The sequence below is a fragment of the Mustela nigripes genome, chromosome 3, assembly GCF_022355385.1.
Source record: "Mustela nigripes isolate SB6536 chromosome 3, MUSNIG.SB6536, whole genome shotgun sequence".
NCBI lineage: Eukaryota > Metazoa > Chordata > Mammalia > Carnivora > Mustelidae > Mustela > Mustela nigripes.
Genome location: NC_081559.1, coordinates 90591002 through 90613710, shown reverse-complemented (window position 1 = coordinate 90613710; position 22709 = coordinate 90591002).

Here is a 22709-nt window from a genome sequence, read left to right as displayed (position 1 = left end):
ACACATATCCTTTGGTTGATGGGCCTAATAAAACTCCAGGTCATAGTTTTTTACTTAAATTTATTTTTTAAATGTTGAAAATCTTAAGTTGTGCTCAATTGTTAACCTGCAATTTTAACATTTCCAGAGATAACATTTCCAAGAAATAATAACATTTGGTTCATATGGGCCCAGAGGGTTTCACTGGGCAGTTCTACTGAACTTTCAATTTCCAGATAATCACAAATGATATTTATATTCTTCCAGAGAATAGAAAAAAAAAAAAAAAACAACTTTCTAAAACAATAATAACAACATCAATGAAACCAAAATTCTACTTAATGGAGAAACATATGAGGCATTCCCACGGAGTCAGGGACAAGATAAGAATGTTCAATATTTTTAGTACTGTTTAATATTAAATTAGGGAAAAAATTCTCAATTTATTCTACTAACATTTTGGTTGGATAATTCCTCATTGTGAGGACATTCCTGTGCATTTCAGGATGTTTAATAGCATTCCTCGCCTCTCCCCATGAGATGCCAATTAGCACCAGTACCCTGCAATCAAAAATGTCTCTAGAAATTTCCAAATATTCCTTGGGGAATAAAATCACTCCTAATTAATAAGCACTACGTTAGCAGTGAACTGAATGAAATTGGTGAATTTCATTCAATAATAGTGAATCCAATGAAACTGGTTGAGATAAAACTTTAACAGCATAAGAATTGGAAAAGAAGACAATGGTTTAGAAAACTACTTTTTACAGATGGTATCTTTTAATATCTGGAGATTGTATGATAAAGCACAATAAAAAATCAGTAAGTTAGTAGATGTTAAAGTTAATATGCAAAATCTTTGGTCATATAGAAATAATCATTGTTTAGAAAATAGAACAGGAAGACAATTTATAATAGCAACAAGATATATAAAATGTATTGGACTAAAGATGAAAAACTTATATGAGCAAAACCTTAAACACTTCCAAAAAACACAATAGTTTTCAACAAATGTAAAGATACACTTTTTTCTTGAACAGTCACACTCCATATCATAAAGATGCCAATTCCCCCAATTTAATATATAAATATAATATATCAATAAAATGTCAGTAACTTTTAGTGGAACTGGGTAAGTTGATTCTAAAGTTCATCTAGGGGTTAAAACACCGAGAAGAACTAGGAAAATCTTGAAAGAGGAACAATGGTGGAGTGTGGAGACAAATTGCTCCCCCAGAGAGTAAAGCCTTCTCTCAAGTGATTCTAAGTAAAAGAGTGTGTTTGGGCACAAGAACCAATGGAATAGAATAAAAGCCCAGAAATAAACTCTAGTACATATGGAAATCAAATATATGACAAAGTTTGAATCTAAAATAACCGAGAAAATGATAGACTTTTTGTGGATGGTGTTGAAACCAAAGGATAGCCATTTTAGAAAATAAGAATCTAGACCCTCCTTACACCGAACATCAGATTAAACTCTGAATGAATCAGAAATAGAAATGTACAAGTGTTAGAATAAAACATGGGAAGAAACTCCCCTTATAATCTGGATGTGAAGAAATTAAAAAACTTGGCAATGTACTTTGTTGAGGAAATGGGCATTCTTACACATTGCAGATAGGAGTACAAAATGTTGCAACTCCTTGTGGAAAGAATTTTTTAAATATCTAATCAAATTGCATATGCATTTACTTTTAAATCTATACCTCATTTTAAGGAATTTTTCTGCCAAATAATCGATATATACAAAATGATATATCCAAAAAGACAATTATTATAGCATGACTTTCTTAGCAAAAAAATGAAGTAACCTAAATGCCCATCTAGAAGAGACTGCTTGAGTAAACTATGACACATGTACCCAATAGATTGCAATAAGCAGGAAAAAAGAATAAAATATGTGAAAGATCTGTATAAACAAATCCAGTATGAATTCCAAAGTAAATTGTTAAATGACTTACAGGACATTCTGAGAATATACCGTGTATGAAACATTCAATTATTTATAAATATGTCAAATTTTTTTTTAAAAAAGAAGGAATACAGCAAAAATAAATTGGAACAGGATGAAAGCGTATAATAAAGAGAGTAGTTGGGAATGTAGTTTAGAGAAGAGAGGGACAGGGGTGAGACATCTTTGAGTACACATTTTTACAGGTTAACTTGAAACGTAAATGTCACATATTAAAAGAACCAAATTAAATGAGAAAAGATAAAATGAATAGAAATAAATGCAGCTGACTTTTTTTTTTTTTTTAACAAATTACTAACTTCAAAGTTTAGAAGAAAAACACAAAATCACCCAACTTCTAGTTCAAATAAATTGTGTATCCCGCAGCCTGGCAAAATCCTTTAAGGATATCTTCTAAGAACAAAAAGAATCTCAGTAAAACGGCAAACATAATTTAGTAAGTTTATTGTTGTTAATAAAACTGGTAATTCTGAAACTATTTTCTGTGTTTGAAGAAGAGGGAAGATGAATACATATATTTGTGATTTAGGGAACTATGGTTTTTAGCATAGAAGATATGAAGTGAAAGAAAAGAAAAATTAGCAACAAACTCTAGACCGTTGGATTTGAACTGGGCATTTCAGCATGAACTCAAGATTTTATTTTTGCTTTCATTTTTTCTTTATCAATATGTAATTCTCATAGTGAGAAATGCATGGATCTTCTTTATTTCCTTGTACATCTTACTGTTCAATACCCCAGCAACATAGGTAACTATCATTCTGATTTCAATAACCATAGATTACTGTTGTCTGCTCTAGATCTTCAAATGATTTGAATCATGCATATGATTCTTATATGCATGATTATTCTGGTTTCTTATATTAAGTATGATGCCAGTGAGAGATACCTATATTATCTGTTTCAGAAGTTCATTCATTTTTACTCTGTAAAGTTTCATTATATTAATATAAAGATTTATCCATTCTCTTTTGACAGGCCCTAGACTTTACTTCCTCTGACCAGAAAAATTCTGCTCTCTGGATTTCATATCCCTGCTGTGATTTGAAAAGTGTCCTTGGGTGGAAAGCTCACTTCAAGCTTTGTCCTTGTCATATGGAATCACAAATGAATGCTATTTGTTGTCCAATGCTTAAAAGCAGTTATGGCATATACTTTGTCCAGTTTTACAGTTGTTTAAGGTAGAGATTAAGTCCAACACTGGTTACTTCACTGTGACTGGAAATGCAACTCAATCAGGGTTTTAAAATATATGTATATTTATTTAGTTCTATCCACACAAAGGGTATAAAAGTAATGATATGCCAGTAGCAGTGGGCAAATTTATTCTCCATATCGTGGTTTCTAAGTGCTTTCCCCAGAAAAACAAAACAGAGCTTTATGGAGAGATAATTGATTTCAGTTATGTACCTGGATGGTAGAAGTTGATCCTGGAACACTTTTCTTTGGTGCCAAAAGCAAAGATGTACTCAAAGACTGTTGAGACATTCAAAAAGATACAGGGTCCTGCTTGAAAGGGTCCCCTTATGAAAAAAAAATAGACTCTGATATGAGGAAGTGGTGATACAACATGGGGGCTTAAGGGGGTAGGAGAAGAATAAATGAAACAAGATGGAATTGGGAGGGAGACAAGCCATAAGTGACTCTTAATCTCACAAAACAAACTGAGGGTTGCTGGGGGGAGGGGGATTGGGAGAAGGGGGGTGGGGTTATGGACATTGGGGAGGGTATGTGCTTTGGTGAGTGCTGTGAAGTGTGTAAACCGAGCGATTCACAGACCTGTACCCCTGGGGATAAAAATATATTATATATTTATAAAAAATAAAAAATTAAAAAAATTTAAAAAAAAAGTAGACTCAAAGGATATCCTTTCACCAGTAAGTATATTTGAACATAGATTGTATATTATATGATATTATGGAATCAATTATGAATTTGGGAGCTGAAAAAATATTTTGTGTTTTTGTCTATATTGATATAATAATCATTATGTTTGTTACACATAATAATAATAGGTATTTTTGGCATTGTTTTTCAAGCACTTTTCAAGTATTTTACTTACATTAACTAATTTAATAATGAAAAGAATTATGATAAAGATATAATTATTGTCTCAGTTACACAGACATTTATATAAAATCTATACTTTTCAACTTTTTCTCTTCTAGTTTATTCTCCGTAAGTTAACAAGTTTTTCATGATCAATTATAAATAATTTGTTATGCATAATAAAATTCCAAAGCACATTGAATTAAAAAAACATTATTACCAAATATATCAGAGATTTACAATTTTATATATATAAAATACCTATATGAACTTTCCTCAATTTATGATGGGATTACATCCAATAAACCCATCATAATTAAAAAAAATATCATAAGTCAAAATTGCATTTACTAAACCTAACCTACTGAATGTCATAGCTTAGCCTGGCCTAACTTAACCGTGGTCAGAACACATTAACCTACAGCTGGGCAAAATAATTTAATACATTTATTTGATTTAGCCTACTTTGTGATAAGGTATTGAATATTTCATGTAATTTATTGAATACTGTACTGAAAGTAAAAACGCAAAATGGTTGAATGCATACAGAATGTAGTGTATCAGTTGTTTGCCCTCATGATTGTATGATTGACTAAAAACTATGGTTCATTGCCACTGCCCAGCATCACAAGAAAGTACTGAATCATATATCACTAGCCCCAGAAAAAAAAAGCAGTATTCAAAATTTAAAGTATAGTTTCCTTTGAATGTCTATTGCTTTCACAACATCGTTAAAGCTGAAAAATCATTGAGTTGAACAATTGCAAGCTGGGGACTCTGTAAATTTTACATATTTATACAATACATATTATATCTATACTATAAAAAGTACTATGGAATGGAGACTAAGCAAAAGAAATTTATTGTTTCAGAGTTCTAGAGGCTAGAAGTCTTAGATCAAGATGCCAGCTAGGTATATTCTTTCTAGGGCTGTGGGAAAGAATCTGTTGCATTCTAGTTCTACCCTAGTTTCCGATAGTTTGTTGGAATCTTTGGCATTCTTGATCATGTAGGTATGTCACCCTGATATGTCATGTTCACATGACATTTTTCCTATGTGTCTGTGTCCAAATTTCCCTTTACTAGAAGGATACTAGTCATATTGTATTAGGGGCCTGTAATAGTTACTCAACGTAACTATTACATTGGCAATAACTATTTCCAATTAGGTTACATTCGGAGGTACTGGGGTTTAGGATTTCAACATAGGAACATTGTGGGGAACAGTTCAACCCATAACAATAACAAATGTATGTAGACCTAAAATTGTGATTTAATTTTGTCTTTTTTAAGTTTTATAATCACCCAGCATACATTTTTGGTGACTTGATTATTTACTCAATATTCTGTTCCTGAGATTTATCTTTGTTTACACTTGTCTCATATTTACTCTGTTTTATAAATATACTATGCTTTATTTACATATTTTACTATCAGTGGATATGTAGATTGGTTTAATTTTAAGTTTCTACTATAAAAAATGCAGCCATGGCTATTCTTTTTTTTTTTTTTTTTAAGGTTTTATTTATTTATTTGACACAGAGAGAGAGAGATCACAATTAGGCAGAGAGGCAGGCAGAGAGAGAGGGAGAAGCAGGCTCCCTGCTGAGCAGAGAGCCTGATGCAGGGCTTGATCCCAGGACCCTGAGATCATGACCTGAGCCAAAGGCAGAGGCATAACCCATTGAGACACCCAGGCGCCCCCATGGCTATTCTTGTACAAGTCTCCAGACATATATTGCATGGCCCTCTCTAGGACAGTATTTCCAACTAGTCTCTGCTGTATTTGGGTTATGGATGTGGGGTTTATTGACCCCCTGCATCCTTTGGGCAGCAGGGAGCCTCACTCATTACCCTAGTATGCGTGCAAATATTATCTTCTTCTGTGGACTTTAAAAATGGTAAAAAGCATTGTTTTACAATAATGTTGATAAGATAGAGAGCATGTCTACAATTATTAGATTTACCAAATTTTAATTTCTTTTTTTTAGATTTTATTTATTTATTTTGACAGAGAGAGAAATCACAAGTAGGCAGAGAGGCAGGCAGAGAGAAGGGGGAGGCAGGATCCCTGCTGAGCAGAGAGCCCGATGTGGGGCTCAATCCCAGGACCCTGAGATGATGACCTGGGCCAAAGGCAGAGGCTTAACCCACTGAACCACCCAGGCACCCCCCCCAAATTTTAATTTTAATGTCTGTTTTCCATGAAGGATTTGCTTTCTACTTCCATGTTTATTTTTCTTTATGTAGTTTTTAAACAAACTATTAGGTAATACAACTCTAGAAATTCTATATCTTCTAGGTAAATTTTATCCTTTTTTAATGTGCGGTGACCTTCTCCATCATGCTTTTTTACCTTGAAGTCTCTGTGTGTTTCACTATAGCAGTCTTCTGGGTAGGATTTCTGAGACGATTTTTTTTCCATCTTTTCCATTCTAATCTCTCTGGCCTTAAATCTTAGAGTTATCGCCTATCAACAGTATGTAACTATCTTTAATTTCTTTAAGCAGTCTAAAAATTGAATAATTTGAACAATTATTCATCTATCATTTATTTATGGAACATGTAAAATGAAACAAGTTCTGCTCTGGATCTTGGAGTAGTAAATGAGTCAAAAAAAAGATGCTAGTGTTCCTATTGTTGATACGTTTATATTCTGGTGGGAGGAGATAAATAATATCAGCAAATAAATATATGTATGATATACTATATAAGGAATATTGTACAGGAAAAAGGAGAAAAAGGAACAGAATAAGGGAGTGTGGTAGACAGAACTGTAAAATGACCCCTCAATGACACTTGTGCTTGTATAACCTCCCCGCCCCGACCACGAGTAGGGGGAAGATATGGGAGTTTAATGATATATCACTTCCATTATATGGCAAGCGGGATTTTACAGATGTAATTAAAGTTCCCTAATCAGTTGCCTTGGAGTTAATCAAAAGGGAGATTATTCCAGTGGGCCTGGCCTAATCACATGAGGCCTTTGGAAGTTGGTGAAACATCAGGGAGATGTTCTTCTGGCCCAGGAGATGAATCCAATTACCATGTTGGGAGAGGAGAAAGCCATGTGGCAGGAAATTGAGGGAAATGTCCACAAGTGAATTACAGCCAGTGGTTGGCAGTCAATAAGAGAATGGGGGCACTTAGCCCTTCAACCAAAAAAGACAAATTCTACCAGTAACCACGAGCTTGAAAGAGGACCCTGGGCCCCAAGCGAGACCCTCAGCCCCAGCCAGCACCCTCACTGCTGCCTATGAGATGTGAGCAAAGGACCTTGGTTGGTGGTGCCTTGCCCCCAATCCAGAGGAACTGTGAGATAATAAATGTGTGGTTTAAACTGCTAAATTTGTTACTCTGCTATAAAACACCAATAGAGGGGGATTAGGTCAGAGAAGGCTTTTTTTTTTTTTTTTAATTTTACTTAAATTGAAGTTAGTTAACATATAGTGTATATTAGTTTCAAGGGTAGAATTTAATGATTCATCAGTTGCATATAACATGCAAAGCTCGTTCCATCATTTGTGCTCTTTAATGTCTGTCAACCAATTATGACATCCCCCTACCCAGAGAAGGCAAGATATGAACCAAAAGGTGAAGAGTGAATGGGGGAGCTATTTCAATATTTTAATCATTTGAGTAAAATGCTGACATCAGTATCAAAATTCAGGATTTTATTTATAGAAATTAAGAAATGAGAAACTATAATTATATGATTTTATAATTAAGATATGAGGGAATATTTGAATGGAAAAGGATAAATTATTTTCTTCTCCGAAACATAAAGTAATCACTATTCTCAGAGACAGAATCTCAAATTACAGAAATCTTAGGAAAAAGTTCTAAAAAGATAAAATCGAGGATCTAGAGATATGTAGCAATAAATGCCAGCAGAGGGTGGTGGTAGTGGTGAAGGTGGGGATGAGGTGGAAAGGTTGTTTTTTAATTCATGTGATGACTATTTAAAGGAGTCACATCCTGGAGAAGAGCTACTTAGCGACTAATCAACCCATTCATCAATGAATAACTAATTGTAGTGCTTTAGCTGTGTGTGTAGTAAGTAGTCACTGGCACAAACAGGGGACATCATGTAAGGCTTTGGCTTTTCTTAAGAGTTCAAACTCAACTAGGTAAAGAAAACATGTGGAGCAATTATTTATAAGACCACAGGCAAATAAGGCTTAACCTCTTATGCAGTGTAGCCACAGATTGAGGAGCAACAGAAGTAGAAAACAGTGTAGACTGCAAGAACCAAGGAAACGTAATGAGTTGGTCTATGAAGGTTGTGGCGAAGGAAACTAATCAAAAGGGGTTGGAAAGCATTATGGAAAGTGCTTAACACAGGGACTAAGGAAGCCCATCATTCTGATAAGAGCAGCAGGTTTGGAAATGAAGTACCACTAGAAGGTGTTTCTAACTTTCTTGAATTTCTTTTAATGCCAGGCATGATGTAAAATCATTCCTTTTTTTTTTTTTTTTGATCACCTCCCCTGTCTTCTATTCTGAAAAACAAACAGCAAGAATCCTATTTCATTCACAAGCACTAAAGAAAGATATTGTCCTAAATATACATGCACAAGTGCCGTGGATTCAGGTTAGTGAATGAATAAGTGCATTCCAGAAGATTAGAAAAATATGGAGAGTTTCAGTTTTTAAAAATAGTGTTGAAATTTAATATGATTCCCTATTAGAGCTTAACTTCCTCAAGGGAGTAGTTATGATTTGAGTTAGTATTTTCAGTATGGAGGACAGTGAGTATGGTTTTGCTAAATGGATTACCAAATGAATGATGAATGAATGAATGAATGGCAATCTGGTTTATTTAGTCATGTATGCATTTCAGCAGATGGTTGAATTTAGGGGATGCATTCCCAACCCTCATTATTCTTTTCAAAATCCTTGAAAGCCTCACCCTGATTTCCTCACACCTGCCCACCTTCTCTTGAAATATACTGTCTCCAGGCCCAGCCATGTTCCAAAATGAAACACCACCATGTAGAGTCACAGAAAATGAAATCAATTGATTCATCATATTCTTAATGAGTGTTGGCAAACACCAAGACTGGCAGACAGATGGGATTCCACAGAGAAGGTACAGATGGACCAGTCTGCCCAGAAGGGAAGTTCTTGTTTTTTTGGAAAAGCAACTATTTCATTTTAATACAGCCTTTGTGGTTGGTATTGTTGTAGTTGATATTTTCAAACCATGAAAATACCTATAGGTATATATGACTTACTATAAATACCACCTTACTTTGATCATTCCTTCTTGATCAGACTTCTAGAAGAGGGCTTTTTTTTTTTTTTTTTTAAACAAAGTAGAGCCTTGCAAAGTTATCTGTATTTCAATAGTATTATTATGTCTTAATTTAGTATTAAATAAAGACTCCTGGCATAATGATCATTGAGCAATTCTGTTATGGCATAGTAGAGGTTTTCTGAGATTTCTTTGAGTCAGACAACTACAAATGTTTAAATTCTAGAGAGGGATTAGAAATTATTTCAGGATTAGGAAACACAATCTTTGATCACTTGGTTATTTTCAGAAAGATACAGCATGCAAGGGCACGGATTGTAGACAGAAAAAAAATGTTCTATATGAATATAAACCCCCAGAAAGGCTAAATCAATTGTTTAAGGGTCCCCTGATTCAAATGATGTAATTTATTTTAAATTTGTGTCTTACGAGCTGGAATGGAGTGTGCTATCACAGGTGCTACTGTTTTGCATTGTCTTTAGTACTGTCCTGGGAAGGAGCAGAATCTGACTCTCTGTTTTGTAGAGTTAGCACTTGTTAGTGTTCAATAAATATTTAATAGTACAATGTGCCACACATACTAATTTGTTGAATATTGTAATTTTCTGCAATCCTGTGTGACTTAGCCAATGTTGCATATTAAAGAAAACTTTTTGAAGCTTAAGCTTGGGTGAACAGAGAAAAGTTCAAAACTAAGTTGAAATTGTCAGTCAAGTGGCCTTCTCTCTCCTAGGGTAGATCAGTTGTTTAAATGAGGTGATTAGCTCAATGGAATACATTTACTCATGTGAGGATATTCACACTGCAACTCTCTGATTTGGGAGAACAGACTATTGAGAGACACCTTCATTTAGAACTCACTCAGAATGGAGATAAGATGGTTCAGTTGCATTGTAAGTGTTTATAGTTTTATTTTTTAAGACTATCTGCTTGTTTTAAGGTAAAGCTACTTACTCCATCAAGTCTAGCTATAAAATGATTTCTCATATATGTTATTTATGAGATAATCTACTTTTCTAGCTAACCATTAAGTCCTGACCTGGATGAGTTCTATGAAACACTTCAAGCATGATTTCTATTACCTGATGACTTTCCATAAGGGGGCTGGCATAGAAACTCTACACAGCCAGAGGAAGGGCTAATAAAGATGGGATGGCTAAAGTGTTTCTGACCATCTTTCCGAACAGCCCTGAAGTCAACAGGAAGAAATTTTAAGGGTAGTTGATGGTGAGGCTCAGGCACTGTAAATGTCTCCAACTGGCCAGCAACTATGCACACAACCTATCCCGACCTTACTTGTTCTACATTGTTCCTTTACTCCATCATTCTTTCCTCTTTGAGGTTTTTTTTTTTTTTTTTTTTTTTTTTTTTTTTAGATTTTATTAATTTATTTGAAAGGGAGAGAATGAGAGAGAGAGAGAGGACGAGAAGGGAAGGGTCACAGGGAGAAGCAGACTCCCTGCTGAGCGGACCGCCTGATGTGGGACTCCATCCCAGACCTCCAGGGTCATGATCCGAGCTGAAGGCAGTCACTTAACCAACTGAGCCACCCAGGTGTCCCTCCTCTTTGATTTTTAAGATAATGTTTTTTTAAACCCTGACTATTGTGGCTGATTATACTTCACTGTTTCTCAAACGTCAACCAATTTATACCTTCATTCAAACTAGTTTATTACCTATTCATTCATTATTTAAATGTTTGGGAGAGGAGACGATAACTTATTTCTGATGGAAGAGGCAGCAGAAAGGGTTCTAAGAAATGTATTCAGATCATTTACAATAAACGCAGCAGTGGTGGTATTGATCTGGGTAAATGGGAGAAAATCCCAAAATGGTCAGTCAGGGAAAACTGTTATTTTTCTAAATTTGTCCAGAGCCATAACTAAAGTTAAAATAAATTATTCAAAATGTATAGAGAAAAAAAAGGAAGTAAATGTCTGTGCATAGAATACTTTGTTTAGGCACATAGATACTCAAATGAACATAAGGTTCATTTGAGCTCTGCCCAAATAGCTGCCCACCTTAGATTTCCAAGGGCAAGAAAGAACAGACCCGTTTAAACAAGAAGCAAAATAGAAAAGCACATGTCCTTTGAATAACCTGCATAGATCCACCTCCTCCCCACCACCATTTCTTAATTCTAGGGCAGCATCTTTCCATTCACATGTGCTGGTTTGGGCTCAAGTTATAACATATGTGGCTAGCACCAGTGGGATATAGTAGCAGGCTCCTGTTGTAGGTGACCTTTAACTGATTAGGTCTCCTCTATCTTTCAAGTCCTTATTCCTAAACTTCCAAGGTCACTCTGCCTGTTATGGACCCAATCCATAACTCTTCTAATGTGGCTGGAAGCAGAAGAGATGAGAAGATGCAGTGAGTTTTATAAAGAAAGGGGATTCCAACATGAATACATGAATGGTCACTAGACCTGGAAATCTGTCCCTCTGGAAAATTGCTGAACAATACTGAACTATGTAGACATCTATTTCTGAAATTGTAGAAATGGTTTGTTATCTTGTGGTGATATTTCTAGGTTCTCTAAATGTATAATAAATGCAAAGTGGGAATTTATCCTTAATGGAATCAGGACAACATTCAACTGCAAAAAGTTCTTACGATATTCTTTCAAAGAGACTCTCATCAAATTAAACTGTAAATGTATTTTCTTTGCCTAAAATTACATTGATTCTGCACATTTTCCTACAACCATAAAGGATATTAAGTATTAATTTGTAGTGGGATTCACATTCCTCCTTGTTCAAACTAGTTTATTTCTTAAGTTTTGGCAAAAGGAGCTACTTAGAATGCACTACTGGATATGATTTTCAGGGAGTATTTCTAATGAAGAAAGAAGGACAATGAAATTGGCAATTAGTTTTAGATAAAGTTGTTTAACCTTTTATTCTGTGAAAGAAGTGACATAGATTTCCCTAAGTTTAAAACAGAAAGAGAAAAAGCAAAACTATGAGATTTAATTAAGTGAAGAAAAGACAGATTATTTATAATATTTCTTTTTACTGCTGTATTTTGTCAGTCCATGATTTACATTGTCAAATTACTAAGGAGCCTGATACTGGAAGAAATTATTGAATGAGAATTTTTTTTTAAAACTTCCAGTGTAAAAACCATTATTTTATTATCTGCTTTATTTGAAGATTTGATATCCAGAAAAAAAATGAGATTTTTAAATAAATTTATAATTATTAAAATTCCATGTCCTAAATATTCTTTATTTGTTTTTCTTTTTATTAATTAATTTTTTATTTTTTTGAGAGAGAGAGTGCATGTGTGCACATGAGGATCAGGGGCAGTGGGGGTGGGAGAGGGAGAGAGAGATACCCCTCCTTACTTGTTTTTCTAATTAATATTTTTAGAAACGGTAAGCCAATTTCTCTTTTCATCTTAAATTCTCATAACATGGAAATCAATGTTTCAAACTAGTGTGGGAAAAGTTTTGAAATCTTTGGTTCCCTCCCAAAAGTTACATAGTGCAATAGAGGTTATATGAAAGAGTGGTGTTGCAGTAAGAATTAGATCATACACAGATAAACTCCAATAATCAAACAATGGGATACATAAACTCTGGCTTCTTAGATGGAAAGCTGCTTTATTGTGGTTGGCTTATGGGGTTCTAAACTTGACTTTATTTAGCATGATCAGCTAATGAACAGACTACCTAACTGAGAAATTTAATAAATAGAGATCACTATTTTAAATAGTGTCACTACTTCCAAAGATTTCAAATATAACAAGGTAAATTTAATTTAATTTCAAAACCTATTCAAATTCTTTTAAAATTATTATAAATTCTCTTATATCAGATTACTATGGTGCCATAGATTGAATTCCTTCCTTGCACTTATTAATTATATGACCATAGGTATATAATATAAGACTTGACTGAATAATTTTGATAGGTAGCTTGTCCATAGAGTGTTCATTATATGATATGTTCTCCAAATAGTCATTACTCATCTATTATAGTAGGAGATATACTGATAAAAGAAATTTTGGGTATTTCTCTGATCTTCGGGTAGAAGAAAAATATTTAGTTGTATATAACTTACCTTATACTACAATAAGATATAAACTCCAAATGAGTTAAAGTGACAGAATACATAAAAAATAAACTTAACAGAAGAAAAAGATACTTAATTGAAGAAAATAATAGGAAATATTTTTATTAGGTTAGGAAAGGTCATTTAAGCAAAGCAGAAAATATCAGAAGATAAAAGGCTGAGACTGAGTTCTGCAGTTATTTCTAATTTTGAGGGTAAACATATTTTAAATCAGTATGTGTTTGCAACATATACAAACAGGATTAATTACTATTATTCAATGTACTTCTAAAAAATGAAAGAAGGAGCGAGCAAGAAAGAAAGAGAAAGAGAGACAGAATCTAGGAGAATGGTGGGAAGTCTATGCACAGATAATTCACAGAAGAGATGCAAAATCCTGAGGTTCATATTAATTCCAATTACATTACTAGTGACCATGGGAAGGCAAATTCAAACAAAAACAGGCTACCAATTCTCATCTTTTAGAATGCAAAAGGCCAGAGAAACTAATCTTTTACATAGTTGGTGGGAATGTGAATAGATATTAGAATTTTGAAGGTCAATTTGATAGTATCCAGCAAAGTAGAACAAAAAAAATTCCTTTTCAAATATTCATGTAGCTAAAACAATGGCAACACTGAGATCTGGTCTCACAAAGTTTACTTCAAAACTATGGAGAAAAATAAGAAGGAAAAATGAAATTACACAAAACCATCCCCACAGCAAGCCATGAAAACCGAGAACATAAACTTCAGTTTAAGTAAAGTAACAGAAAACACCAAATCACTGCAACTGATTTCTTGAGACCTTCCTACCCTACAACTTTATGGCACGAAAAGGTAGGCCAAGAAAAAGTGATGGAAGAGAAAAGAGTTGCTAGCCTAAGACTGGTTTAAAACCACTCCCTAAAGTATAAGGATACCGTAAATCTGAAAATATAAAAATATTATCCTGGCAGTTTAGAGCACGGTATAAAAAAAGACAACGTATGATTCAAAGGAGAATTTTTGAAGTGCGTAGCTTCCATGGGAGAAAAATGGGCAAAGAGAGACAGGAATTCTTTGGCAACTGGGAAACATTTTCACAAGATAGGGGCAAGGCAAGGATATCCATTTTTTTTTTCTTTACCTTTTAACACTAGCTATAGATATCAGCCAATACAATTAAATAAGAGAAATCAGAGTGCCTGGGCGGCTCAGTCAGTTAAGTGTCTGCCTTCTGCTCAGGTTATGATACCAGGGTCCTGGGATCAAGCCCTGCATAGGGCTCCCTGCTCAGCAGGAAGTCTGCTTCTCCCTCTCCCTCTGTCCCTCCCTCTGCTTGTGCTCTCTCTCATTCTATCTTTCTCTCTTTCTCAAATAAATAAAATCTTAAAAAAACAAGTAAGAGAAATCTATTAAAGCATAAGAATGGATAAAGAAGTTAAAGTATCTTTATTTTCAGATGATATGAATGTATACCTAGAAAACGCCACATAATTCATGATGAAACTAACTCTAACAATATTAAAAAAAATCATTGAAGTAGCCCACTATAAAATTATAATATAAAAGTCAATATAATATAAAAGCAATATAGTATAAAAGTCAATAGTCTTCATACACAGACAATAACCAGTTAGAGAACATAATGGTTAAGAAAATCATAATTTATAATAGAAATAAAAATATTAAGCACTAAGGGTTCAATTTAAGAATTATATGTAAAAACTGTAGGAGGGAATCTTTAGAACATTCTTCAAAGACCCAAAGCTAGATTTGACCAAATAGGAAAAGGTCTACTGATCTTGGATAACACAATTCAATATTATAAAGATGTCAGTTCTGGCTATTCTTTTTTTTTTTTTGTCAAAGAAGAATTTTTTATGGTAAAATATAACATAAAGCATAAAATTTTAACCATTTTTAAATGTACAATGGCATGGCATTGAATGTATTTGCAATGTTGTGCAACTATTACCACTAATGTTTTCCAGAACTTTCTCACCATCCCAAAATAATTCCTGGGGCACCTGGGTGGCTCAGTGGGTTAAAGCCTCTGCCTTCAGCTCAGGTCATGATCTCAGGGTCCTGGGATCGAGCCCTGCATTGGGCTCTCTGCTCAGCAGGGAGCCTGCTTCCCTTTCTCTCTGCCTGCCTCTCTGCCTACTTGTGATCTCTCTCTCTGTGTCAAATAAATAAATAAAATCTTTAAAAAAAATAATAATGCCTGATTCATTTCTCCCCACAGCACATGGTAGTCTCTATTTTACATTCGGCAAATTTGCTTACTGTAGGTACCCCCTATATGTGGAATGATATAATATTTGCCTTCTAGTGCCTGGCTTATTTGACTTAAAGTTTTCAAGGTTTATTCATATTGTAGTGTGCATTGGCATTTTATTCCTGTATTATAGATGAATTCTATCCCATTGTTTGTATACACTATATTCTGTACATCTATTCACCTGTGGAAGGACACTTGGCTTGTTTCCACATTTCGGCTCTTGTGAATAATACTTCTGTAAAGATTGCTGTACAAATATCTGTTTGAGTCCTTGCTTTTAATTCTTTTATGTGTGTAAGTAGGAGTAGAACTGCTGGCAAATTTAATTTATGCATTTAATTTAACCCCAAAGATAAATCCAATAAACGTGCTAATGGATTCAGGCAACTTGATATTAAAGTTCTTATAGGAAAAAGAAGCATGCAAGAATAGCTGGAAAAAAAATATCAGAATGGAAAAACGTGGAGGGAGAATATTACAACCAAGCACGAAGCCTCTCTAATTCAATCAGTATGGTTGGTGCTGGCATGCGACAGACTAGTGTAACTGGCATCAGAGAAACATATCTAGATGTAAACTCAAATATGTACGGAAAATTAGTATAAGATAAAGGTGTCTTCTTAAGTATTGTGGCAATGGTAGACTTTTAAATTAATAGTTCTGGCACAATTGGGAATTTAGAAGAAGATAAAATTAGATCCATACTTTATACCATATACAAGTTTAAACTCCAAATGTTTTATAGGTCCAAATGCCAAAAAATAAAACGTGCAAATTCCAGAAAAAAATCAGATTACCTGTAGTTAAATTTTTAAAAACTTCCACTAATTAAGACTAATTAAGATCAGTCTGAAGATTAAGATTTGGTCTTAAATCTTTTTTTAAAGATTTTATTTATTTATTAGAGAGACAGAGATCACAAGTAGGCAGAGAGGCAGGCAGAGAGAGGAGCTCTCTGCTCCCCGCTGAGCAGAGAGCCCGATGTGGGGCTCGACCCCAGGACCTTGAGATCATGACCTGAGCTGAAGGCAGAGGCTTTAACCCACTGAGCCACCCAGGAACCCTGAATTTCCCGCTTTTTAAAAGCTGAGTAATATTCTATTTATGTATATACCATCTTTTTTATTCATTCCTCTGTTGAGTATTTGTGTTGTTTCCTTACATTGGCCATTATGAATAATGCTGCAGTGAAAACAAGAATGCAAATATCTTCAAGATCATGATTTCAATTATTTTGGATACATACCCAGAAGTGGAATTGCTGGATCTTACAGTAGTTGTATTTTTAATTTTAAAGGAAACTCCATACTGTTTCCCATAGCTGTAGTACCATTTTACCTTTCCACCACTAAATAAACAAGAGTTCCAATTTCTCCAAAACCTTGCCCTGTTGTCTTTTCTTTTTCTTTCCTTTTTTTTTTTTTTTAAATAATAGCCACTTGACACATATGAGGTGATAGCTGATTATTGTTTTGATTTGTATTTCCTTCACGATTAGCAATGGGGGCATCTTTTCATATATCTGTCGTCTATTCATGTATCTTCTTTGGAGAAATGTCTATTCGAGTCCTTCACCCATTTTTAATAGAGTTATTTGTGGTGTTTTTGTTTTGTTTTGTTTATTTGTTTGTTTTGCTATTAAGTTTTAGGAATTTCTTATGTATCTTGGAAACTAACCCCTTATCAGAAAAATGATTTACAAATATGTTCTCCTATTCATAGGTTGTCTTTTTGCTGTGTTGACTGTTTCCTTTGATTTGCAGTTCTTTCATTTGACATAGTCTCACTTAATCTCTCTCTACATTTGTTGCCTGTGCTTTTTGTGTCGCATCTAAGAAATCATTCCTGAGACCAATTTCAAGAAACTCTCCTCCCATGTTTTCTTCTAGGAGTTTTAGAGTTTCAGATTTTATGTTCAAATCTGTAATCCATTTTAAGTTAATTTTTGGGTATGATGAAATAGAAGGGTCCCATTTTATTCTTTTGAATGTAGATACTAAGTTTTCCCTACACCATGTTATTGAAGAGACTATCCTTTCCCTATTGTGCATTTTTGACACCTTTGTTCAAGATCAGTTGTCTGTATATGCATGTGTTTATTTCTGGGTTCTTTATTAGGTTCCATTGGTCTAAATGTCTATTTTTTTTTTTTTTAACCAGTACCGTGCTATTTTGATTTCTGTAGCTTTGTAATATATTTCAAAATCAGGAAGTGTGGTGCCTGGAGCTTTTTTGTTCTTGTTAATTTGCCTATTTGGAGTCTTTTCTGGTTCCATGTGAAATTTTGGATTTTAAAACCGTTTCTGTGAAAAATGTCTTTGGGATTTTGATAGGCATTGCATTAAACCCATAGATTGCTTTGGTTAGCATGGACATTTTAACAATATTAGTTCCCCTAATCTGTGAACACATTATATCTTTCCACTTATTTGTGTCTGCCTTCCTGTGGAGATGTGACTTAGAATGAAACCAAAAGTCTAGAAAAATAGTTCTGTTATTTTTAATTCAGAGTTTGAGCAATAAAATCATGCCTCAATATCCATTGTTTCTATTTTGTAGAATTCTAGTGGATATTGCTTTTCTCTCCTCCCTCACCATTTAAAAAAAAACTTTATTTCCCATCACTAAATTAAATAACATATGTAAGCCATCAACTTCATTTGGTTGCCTATCTATCTTTTTTGAGCTGAGTTGGGTCAAGGTTTATTTGATGTGCCTAACTTCTCTATGGTAGAAACTATGTTCTTATTGTTTTCTTTTCCTTATACAGTCAAAGCGACTCTCAAAATCGGTACTGGTTATATTTTTTCCTTTGAAGAGATATACTGTTTTCTTTAAGAATGGTTTTTTGAAAATTATCTCAATAGAATTACAACAAATCTTTCTTGTTTATGAAGCCAAATCAAGCTCCGATATACTTTGAAATAATGCCGTAGTTATTTCCTTAATTCAGTTCACTTGTTATAACAGATCTTTATGCAAGCAGAAAATTATCATGACCCTTGAGCTTCTTCTATATCTCTACTATTTTTTACCACCAATAAAGTGAGCTCAGTGTTATAAGGATACTTAATTGCCAAGGCAAAATGAAGATAGATGGAAATTGAAATTCAAAGGCCAAGTATCTTTTAGAAGTAAGCTATATTAGAGGTTTAGTTATTGCAAGAAATAAACTAAGATACTACAAAAATCCTCTTAATTGTCCTGAGCTCTTTGATATGAATCATAAAATATTTTCAAAGCCCTTCAAGAAGAAAATGTTTATTCTTAAGGGGTGAATAGGTCATTTAGTTAATAAATTTTAGTATATCCTCCTATATAAAAATGAAACTTCAAAAACACAAATTAATTTTTATCTTTCTTTAAGAATTACTTACTGTACTGTTTCCATTTTGCTCCTTGCTGCAGTCTGATACACAGACACAGGCACACACACAGATATACACAATATATTTCTCTTTATAGATATTTAAATGTAATTTTTGTTGCCACTATAATTGTCTCTCCTCACAACTCAAAACAGGGCTCTTTCAAAACAATAATTTTTCTCATTATTGATCTTGAGCTTTCATTGCTTTTCCCAGCATCAATGTGCTATGTGATCTTTTCTCCAAGTTCCTTGAAATAAAAATATTTATGTGTTTCCCTTTCTAATTTTTTGCACTTTTTTCTTTTTAAATACATTTTATTTTTAAATAATTATAGATCCATAAGGATTAGCAAAAATATTTGAAAGGTCCCATATACCGTTGGTCTAGATCCCCCTAATGATTACTAAACTAAACTAAAATGCAATATTAAAGCCAGGAAATTGACATTGGCACAATATGTGTGTAGAGTGCTATGTCATTTTATTACGTGTATAGAGTCAAGTAACTACCACTCCAGTCAAGATATGTAATTATTCGATCACCACAAAGATGATTCCCATGTTAGCCCTTTATAGTTACATCCCCCCTTCTTTCTCTCAACCATCCCTAACCACTGGCAACCACTACCACTCTATAATTTTGTTTCAAGAATGATATATAAGTGGAGTCATGAAATACATAACTTTTTCAGACTAGCTTTTTTTTTTTACTAAAGCCCCAACATAGAGTTGGTTTTTAATCCTTGTACCAATTTCTGAATTTTATTTCATGTTAGATAATTTAAAATTAAAATAATTACTAATATATTAGACCTCAAGTCTGCCATCTTATTTTTTTATTTGTTGGTTACCTTTATTTTTCAATTCTCTATACTTCCTGTGTGCTGCTTGAAAAAAGTCCAAAAAATAAAAAATAAAAAAATTCCATTTGATTTATTTGTAGTATTTTGGGGTATACCTATTAAGATACATTTTTAGTAGTTGTTCTAAGAGTTATGTAGACATAGTTCATTGCAATTTACTGATACTAATACTCTACTTGCTCCTTCAAGTTCCTTTGCCGCCTTCTTATGCATTGAGGAATTACATCTCACAATGTTGTGTGTCTTGTTCCAAGCCTCAGTGATATTTTAGGTAACAGGGGAAGAGCCCATTTTTTTTTTTAACTATCCTTTTGTTCTTTCCATTGTTTTTATTTTCCTTCCTGATGATCTAAGGTTTCTTATTATTTCCTTTTGACTTCAAAACTTAACTTAGTCATTGTTTTAGATTAGTCTTTTGGTTACAAATTTTCTTGGTTTTTCTTCATTTGAGAATGTCTTTATTTCTCTTTCATTCCTAAAGGTGAATTTGACCAGATATAAAATTGGAGTTTGACAATTCTTTTCTTTAAGCAAATTGTTGTGCTGTTCCCCTCTGACCTCCATGGTCATGATGAGATTCTATCATCAGTTGGATTATTTTTTCCCTATAACTAAGAGGTCATTTTCCCCCCATCGCTTTTAAGATTTTTTTCTTTGTCTTAGTTTTCAGAAGCTTGATTAAGATGTGCCTTGGAACAAATTTCTTTGGGCTTATCCTATTTGTCTTCTCAGTTTCTTGAATCAGCAGGTCTGTGTATTTTAGCAAATTTAAAATATTTCCAGCCATTACTATTACAAATACTTTCTCTCTCCTACCTTCTTTCTCTTTCCAGGACTCTGATATCCAAAAACATGGCAGATATTTTATTCTAAGCTCACATGCCCCTATGATACTGTTCAAATTTTTTATGTCTATTTTCTTTTTGTGAGCCACATAGAGTAATCACTGCTATTCTAAATCAAATATGATGATTTTTTTCTTCTCTATTCTCCAATTTGCTGTGGAGCTCATCCACTGGATGTTTTATTTTAGTTATTGTCCTTTTCATTTCTAAAACTTCCATTTGATTTTCTTTATATTTTCAACTTCTCTACTTATATTTTATACTTTTAAAATTTAAGCATGTTCATAATTCTTATTGAAACTTCCTTGTGATGGATGCTTTAGAATCCTTGCTAGAAAATTCTAACTTTAGTACCATATTACTAATGGCTTTGTTGATTGTCTTTTCTCATTCAAGTCAACATGTTTCTAGTTCTTGGAGTGATAAGCAATTGCTGAAAATCCTGAACATTTTCAGTAGTCATGTTGTGACTCTGATATTATTTAATTTCTGTTGGTGGGACTGCCTTGACAGTGATCTTTGCTGCTATTTTATTTTGATTTATTCTTCTATTAATGATTGTGCATGTGCCTGTGTGTGCATAAAATTGCGTATTGTTTTGAAGTTGCTTTGAAGACATGAATCATGACTATTATTATTTCTCTATAAATCTCTGACATGTTAAGTTCTTTACATATATTGTCCCTCAGAATGGGCTGTTGATAGACTGGCTATTGAAATAAAAACCAGCTGAAAGAACTCAGCCGCTAAAATTTATTACACCGTGATATAACCAAATGCTAAAAGTGTAGGTCTGTACAACTGTAATAAGAAAGTAAAGACAAGAAAGTAGCAAAGCTGATGCAGAATATCTTCAATAGATAAGATTCAAAAATAGTTTCTTGAGTAATAATAAAGACATGTCTCATTCAGCACCCCCAAAATTTCTGGAGGTTGGTATTTTCTTTTTTTGACAGCCCAGAAAACTGAGACTTAAGAAGGTTAAAGACTTCATTCAGTAAGTATTATTGCTAATATTTAGATCTAGGATCTGGTCTGACTCCCAAACACGCGATTCTCCCCCAACGTCACCGTGTTGCATTCCATAGTAGAAATTACATTATAGACATTCGATATGCAAAAAATAAAGTGAAAACTTATTGTAATATTCTCCTTGACAACAAACTTTTATTATCTAGATGTATGATTCCCTTCATCATTGTATATAGAGAAAATGATATTGAAATATCAAATAATGATGTCAGTAATCATGAGGTCTATTCCCGATTCTGTCACTCTCTCACTCTCTCACTGTGCATCACCTGAGTCCTACAGTCTTTCTAAGGCTCATCTCTCATGTAGTTTGGTGAGAGTTTCCACATAAGGACATTGAAATATATTGATTGTGAATATCATTTACTTGCATTTATAATGTGACCTCCCCCTCCTCTTCTCCTTTTTTCCTTTTCCCCTTCACTGCCTTCTTCTTCCTCCCCTTCCCCCTCCCCCTTGTTCCTCTTCTTTTTCTTCTTCCTTTTCCTCTTCTCCTTCATTACTCTTATTATATTATGGGAAGATATTCTTTCTAATATTTCAGGAGCTAATGTTACTTTATGTTTGGGTGAATCGTTGCACTTGACACTTGACATTTATGTTTTTAAGGCAACAGTTTTCTGATTATGAATTAGCCAGTTTCTCATTCTAATTAGCAGTTGTGCTCTGATTTGATTTGTCATTGGAAAGTCGTGAACAACCGATTCATGAGACACTAATCCAAGAGGAACATGCATGTCAGGTTATTATTTTAATTAGATCTCATGAGCTGAACTTCCTGAATAGCTTATTGTCAAAACATTTCTCCTCTTCCCAGGAGTGATTAAGAGACAAGCAAATGACTTCTAACCAAATCTGATGAAGCGTTAGCAACTTTTGAAACATATTTTGAAAGTGCTATTTGCCAAAGCCTTGGACAGAGCCTAACTACAGAACTTGCCCTTAAGTAAAATGTTTAAGGTGAACAGAAAATAACCATGATCATGCGCAGAAAGAAGCAACAAAAAAAGTCATAG